Genomic DNA, 7,256 nt, shown 5'->3' with positions numbered 1-7,256 from the left:
TGCGTGTTACCTTTAACATCTAAAACTACTGATATGTATCCTCCATTAAAAAAAAGCATTTTCTTCCCAGTCATCTTTCTGTAAAAACTTGTCTAAATGCTGCTGTGTGCAGGGTGGAGGCTCTGTCAATAACACCAGTGAGTGCCTGTAGGCTGTGGACCAACTCTCTCTTGTTTGACTTTGCGCTATGGAGGGAGGCTTATCTGTAAGCCCTGCCATATTGCAGCATCACATTTCCCCCAAGATCTCATAAACAGCTTGTCGTGCTCCTACTTGTGAAATCGACGGCATATTGTCTAGACCGGGCTGAATGCACAGACAAATAACAAGGCCTAAAAACACTGTGTACTGCAGTTAATGAGATTAAACTCGCTGCCAGGGAAGTTTTCCCCCATTAATTGCCTCTGGATTACACAAGGAGAACAACTGCACCACATCATCAGAGAGTCACGAGTGCAACTTTCCATAAGACTGATCTGCGGTTCTAACAATAGGCCTATATGTCATCTTAAAGTGACAGTTGACGTTTTTGACCATGAGCTATATATTAAATGGATGCTGTGATTTGAAATGCGAGAGCCAATTTCAAACAAGGGGAAGTATGCAAATGCTCACATGTCGACACACATGGAAAGCATAATGATTGGCAGGACCAGCGGCCCGCTCGGCCCCTCCTGTAGCATCATGGGAAAGCTGTGGCTGTCAGGCCTAAGAGGCTGTCAGTGTCTAAGTTTGCCTCAGGCGTGATCCTTTTAATTTATGTTGGTAAAGAATCGCAAAGTGCCGCCATCTCTCCAGAGATGCCCTGGCAAGTTAATTGCATTCTTTCACTTGTTACTGATTAAGAGACACACACACAGTCACACACACATGCACATGTACACCTTTTTTCTTTTGGGGTGACACTTTTTGCTTTGTTCAGTTACAAAGTGTCTTCCCTGAGAAGTTCACAGAATCAAAAAGACATTCAAGTTGGAGAATGGATTCAGCTAGACTGAAGAGTGTTCACACACACAGACACACAAACAAGAGTTCACACATGCTGTCACATAGATGCACATGTATCTTGACAGGCAGAATAACAGGCTGATTGGGCAATGAGAAAATAACTGACACAGAAATCCTCCTGCATACATCTTCTTCTTCTCATCTCACTCCACGCCCCCGTGCCGTTCTCTCCAAGGTTCTTCCTGATGTTCATTTTGGGTGACTGAGATGTGACCTCACACATCGGATGTGACACCAATGGAGGATGATGAAAAAAAATGGAAGCTCTGTAAAGGAACCATCGTTAGATTTCTGTTCCTCACATCCCCCCGCACGTCACGGTGTAGTGCATATAAAGCACAGATTTTCATCATCTTAGGATGCCTGTTTCTGAAATTAAAATAGAATCAAAGCCAAGTTGTTTTTGTCTTTTCTATTGTACTTGTTTAAACAAAGCACCCCTGCTGGAAACACAATGGAAAAATATTTGAGCACTTGAATACAAGCTTTTCTGTCTGGAAACAGACTATAACAACCCCTGACTGTTAAAGATTTAATGTTGTTGTGTTAAATTATCTGGTGATTTGAGCAGTAGAAACACAGATATATACCAGCGTGAAACTGCTCAAAGAAAACGTGATAGTAATAGGTGCTGTACAGACACTGTCAATTCAACCTTGAAAGAAGGAGTCTGGCTCATTGTCCTAGCATTGATTTTTACTGAAAATGAAAACAAAACCAATAATCTGGGCAATTTTCAGATTCACGAGTTGGGTAAAGACTAAAAAAACTACATTTTTAAAGTTTACTTTTTAAACATTTATTTTCTTACACAGTTATAATCTCTCTCTGTTTTAACATCAATTATAATTTTTGTGTGTGAGAATGTTAAATTCAACAGAATAAAGCATTAACATTGTGTCTGTAAGTAGCTTTTTCCTTAAATGTTGGATCATCGCTGGCTGCAACAGTCAGATATTCCAAGAAGTTAAGTTCAAATAAGATCACATGTTCAACAATAAACTGATCTTAATAACATGCAAGTTATTATCCATCTTTATCAATCTCAAAACAGTAGATGGGAATTGGTTTCAGTGAGCACACTCAAACAAATGTAAATATAAAGTCTGAAACTTAAAGAAATAATTAAAAAACAAATACAGGCGTTGTCATTGGGACTCCACTAGCACCGCAATCCAGCAAAGAAGTAAATGGCCTGTATTTGTATAGAGCTTTACTTAGTCCCTAAGGACCCCAAAGCGCTTTACACTATATTCAGTCATCTACCCATTCACACACACATTCACACACTGGTGATGGCAAGCTACATTGTAGCCACAGCTGCCCTGGGGCGCACTGACAGAGGTGAGGCTGCCGGACACTGGCGCCACCGGGCTCTCTGACCACCACCAGTAGGCAACGGGGGAAGTGTCTTGCCCAAGGACACAACGACCGAGACTGTCGGAGCCGGGGCTCGAACTGGCAACCTTCCGATTCCGAGACAAACTGCCAACTCTTGAGCCACGATCGCCCCCCAGTATTCTCTTATCTCTTCATATGTGGACAAAGAAGTAATGAATATTTAACGCTACAACAGTGTTCCCCATTCGCACTGAACTTACTCTGTTTAGTTCTGACATCATTTTCATTTTCAACTCGCTGACACGTTTAGTCAGTTGCTTAGACTCCAATGTTGGGGGTCGTTACTCAAGGACAGTAATGTGTTACATGTTTCCCATTACTTTTCTTAAAAGTAAAGCAGTATGTTACTTAATTACTCGCTGGAGAAAGTAATTTGCTACACTACACATCACATTACTTTTTCACTACTTTGTAAAATGACCTGAAACACACTGTTTCACAGTTACCATTCAACAATTATAAACCTATAGGCTAAAGTGCCACACACTAACACAAATCCCTGTCCCAATGAGGACACACATAGGAACTTTCTCTTAGTATTTAGGTATGAACACAAAACCGATGGCACAAATAAAAGATAAAAAAAAACAGCACAAAGAGATTTTAAAGCGATCGCCGCAGTGATTCCACTTTAGAAACATGTACAGGTGGAAATGGAGGCTAGAAGCCTGACTGCTCATCACTGCCTTTGTTACCTGCTGAATTTCAGGCTCCGGCTCTTGGTCATTCAGGCTTCTTTGCTAGCATTGTGTTAGCATGCTTTCTGTGCAGATGCTTGCAAAGAGCTGATGTTGTGTTAGCAGCATAATGCAGGTAATTTTAGTTAGTTTAATCTCCATATTTCAAATCCTAAGAAGCTGTAGATGCTTCACCACTTTACCCTTACTGCACACAGTGTGAATTTTATTACTGTTTGATGTTTGTTCCCCTTTTTATCTGCTCACCATGCAGATAATTCAAGAACTTTTGTAATGGACATAATGAAACAAGTGTAACTGTAATATGATTACTGACTTTACAGTAACACGTTACTTTGAAATGCATTACACCGGACACTGTCAGTCAAAATATGCTATGTTACTTTGGAGGTGTACACTCAATACTGAACAAATGTATATTCTTTCCCACCTGATAATAGGTCCCACAAATCACAATTTTTTGAGTAATGAGCATCTGCTTTAGGAAATTAATGTCTCCTTCTGAAAAAAAAAAGAAAATTAAATTTACTTCTTTATCAATAGATAGCTAAGTACCCGAGACACTGTTGGTTTTGTTTCCTTAGGGTTTAACTCTAAGAAAAAATAGAAGAATACTAGCAGATTTATACTTTAATAAGCAAGCATTTCCCCTGCTAGGCTATGTAAGTATTTCCATTGCACTTAAATAGAATGACAGCTCTGTCTAATTTAGAAAAGAAAAAGACAATAGGCTGCTTATTAAAGCAAGATGATGTTGCTGGCTTTAATAAATATTCTGAGCTTTATAAGCCTGGGTAATTATTCAGAATTGTCCAATAAAAATCATGACATGTGGCTTAAATGCTTGCATATTCCATTTATTAGATCCCTCTCACTGTGGTGCCCTGTTTATGCGGGTGTGTCTGTGTGCAACTGTGTGTTCTCAAATGTGCCGCATACATTAAACATTAGCACATGCCCGCCGCAACACACACACGCGTAACACTGCGCATGGATGTGCGGCGGCTACGACTGTTGCTGTCATTTTATGAAGACCCTCCCCCTCGGAATCGACAGCTAGCAAACATTAAATAACCACTTTAATTACATCCCATAATCCTTCCATGATCCGCCCTCATGGATCTTATTATGAGGCTTGATGTTTGCTCTGGAAAACCTTACATCGACAAATTTGCCTTTATATGTCCTCATTTTTGATCATTGCTTGTGCTGTTATGAGCCAAAATTGATATAATAAAGTTGTAAAAATGTCAAAATGCATCACATTTGTGAAAACTAAGCAGGTTTTCTTGTTTCCTGATAGGCTTGCTTTAACTACAGGAAAATGATGAGACATGTTCCAGTTAAAACAGAGATATCAAATCTTTATCATCACCATCGACAGTGAGGAAAACTCACTGCTTCGCTACATGAAAAAAAGAATATTTGGAAAATGCGTTTTTTTAATGCAGGAGAGATGAATTTCATGTGTATAACAGACAGTGTGTGTGGAGATGTGTTGGTGTGCAGAGTTTAGTAGCAGTCGCTTATGTGTGTGACTGAGTAGGGCAAGAGCTGATGAAGTGTTAAGGGGGTTGAGTCCATCTTCACCGCTTTGTCTCCTGCTACCACAGCTGTCACTGTTTGTTGAAGCACACAGAGAGAGGTGGTGTGAAGGAAAGTGATGGCTGAGCGAGGCAGAGAGACAAAATATTAAGAAGAGCGAGCAAACTTGAAATCCTGTCAATTTGTCAGAAGCGCCACTGTGTTCTTCTCCAGCCAAGTAGAGAACCACTATGAGCCAACAGACTGGTCTGTCACATATTTACAGTGTGTATCGTGTGTGTGTGTGTGTGTGTGTTGTGTGTGTGTGTGTGTGTGTGTGTGTGTGTGTGTGTGTGTGTGTGTGGCTGACAGAAACACAGGTGACAGATGATGAAAAAAAACATTACTCTCGGTAAAAAATGGAGGTCACCCCGGTGGAGGACAGAAAGGCTGCTTTAGCACAGTTAACCTGCAGAGTGGGAAAACAGATCAGAGAAAAATGTAAACTGGAACGTGCAGGTATCAACACACAGAGTTAATCTGTCTTTGTGTCAAAACCGGTGATGAAAGGAACTGTTTAAACAGGAAAGAAAGCAGAGCAGAGAGACAAAAATGTGACAAGGGAGAGAAAGAAAAAACGCAAGCATTAGTTCGCACTGCAAAATAGGATGCACAGGGATTTCGAGATTTTATCAAGGCAATGATGCAAAGTGAAGCAATACATCAAAAAGAAGAAGAAGAAGAAAAAAAGCAGGGAAAGATGGAAGTTTCCAGGGAGACCTTCAAATGGCATGGTTTTACTTGCTAAAAAGAAAAGCCTACGTTCCTCTGAGTAAAAAAATTCAGGGAAACATGTTAGGGTTTTTAAAATCAGGCTTAATGATGTAATCTAGAGAAATATGGGTTTTTATAGAGGTGTACTTAGACGAAGACACAGAGGGAACAATGTAAAAGTTTTTAAATGTTGGTGTTTATTATTTAAGGTGTATTCTATTGCCAGTGTTTCATAAGTAAAATATCTTACTGCTCTGTGCCACAGTTATAAAGATGAACTTGTTCTAGCCTTCTATGTAGATTTTTTCAGCAAGATGATGCAGCACTACACAGGGAGAATTTATAGCAGTAATAAATAAAAAGAAAATTTGCTGTGTTCGTGAGCAGTGACTGCTAATGACAAACCTTTAAGGAACAGCACGTGAAAATCATCCACAAAAAAAATTAAAGCCTTTTCTTATTTAGCCAACCTGCCCAAGTTAAAGGCTCCGATGGATAAATCTGAAAGACATCTCCATTTATCCGAGCCAAAACGAAGCTTGATGGAATGAAGCGAATTTTGGGAAAATGAAATGTCCAAATGTTGCCCTCTGAGAAAAGAGTTATGAGCTGGAAGATGTGCTAATGTTGCATTCCCTAAAATCATTTAAATTAATGTGCCATGAAATAGGTCATTAATGAGGATGCATGGGCCATACATAGAGACAGACAGATGAGGTGGATGCCGGGTGCTGCCGTCGTATAGCAGACACCATTACGCTAGACCAGACACTGCAGTGATAAATTTAGGGCAGAAGGACTGAAACGTAACTGTGGAAAGTATAATCTTATGCAGCTTCTTTGAGACATTTGGTATTTAAAATAAAGTAGAATAGAAACATGTGACAACAGAAAAAGTGTTGATTTATATGTTTATATGTATCTTGTATAGACTTGTATACATTTTTTAACATACTAGAAAACACAACTCTGAAAGGAGCAGATCATATTTCTGTCTTCTTTTAATGACTGTGTCACTGACGGGGTTGCCATGTATGTTCTCCCTTCTTACACACCTTAAAGCTAATGGTTAGTGGTAAGGTCACTGGTTATAGATGGTAGTGCTGGAATATTCTTATCTTGTGTGTAACCATCTAAGTAAGTAGCCAATAAATGAACAAATGAAGACAAAAATGTTGTATTTGGAAAACATGTGGTTCTTATGCTGAGCTTTCAAATTTAATCTTACTGACACCACCAAAGGTTCAAGCTAATAAAGATATGAGAATATGAAAGCAGTTGGTCAACATTGAAGTTTAAGCTCAGTATCACAGTTATAGTATCATCTAAGAGACTAGCTGGCGATAACCTTGTAGCCACTAAAGAATAATGTATTTCCTTCAAGAGTTAGGGGAGACCCAAAACGTAGAAAAAGGAAACCTGTTATGTTTTTTAAGCAAACAAAACAAAAAATAAAGCAGGCATTTCCTAAATACTAACTTTAAACTTTAACATTTTTTTGCAGTGTGCTGTGTTTGTCAGGAGGGCCATTTTTCAGGACACTTAAAGCTGTAAGAATACTTATTCATCTAGAGACAGTGTTTTAAACCAATTCATGGATTTTACACTAGTTTAAAAAGCCAAGAAGCTAGTGTTTCTAGCTAGCTGGCTAGCTGCTGCTATTAAAAAAATCTAAATCTTTAACTAAAGGTATGAGACACAAGACAAATGACAATTAAAGATGAAATAGAATGATCAGAGGTGAAATGGGGGATTGCTAATTAAACCATACTTATTAGCATGTAAATATAACCATGCCTGTTATGTCTCTTGTAATAAATGCTAACTACTAACTACTACTTTTATATTGTT

The sequence above is a fragment of the Astatotilapia calliptera genome, chromosome 11 (assembly GCF_900246225.1).
Source record: "Astatotilapia calliptera chromosome 11, fAstCal1.2, whole genome shotgun sequence".
NCBI classification, from domain to species: domain Eukaryota; kingdom Metazoa; phylum Chordata; class Actinopteri; order Cichliformes; family Cichlidae; genus Astatotilapia; species Astatotilapia calliptera.
The sequence above is the reverse complement of the archived record's forward strand: the minus strand, read 5'-3'. Positions refer to the sequence as shown.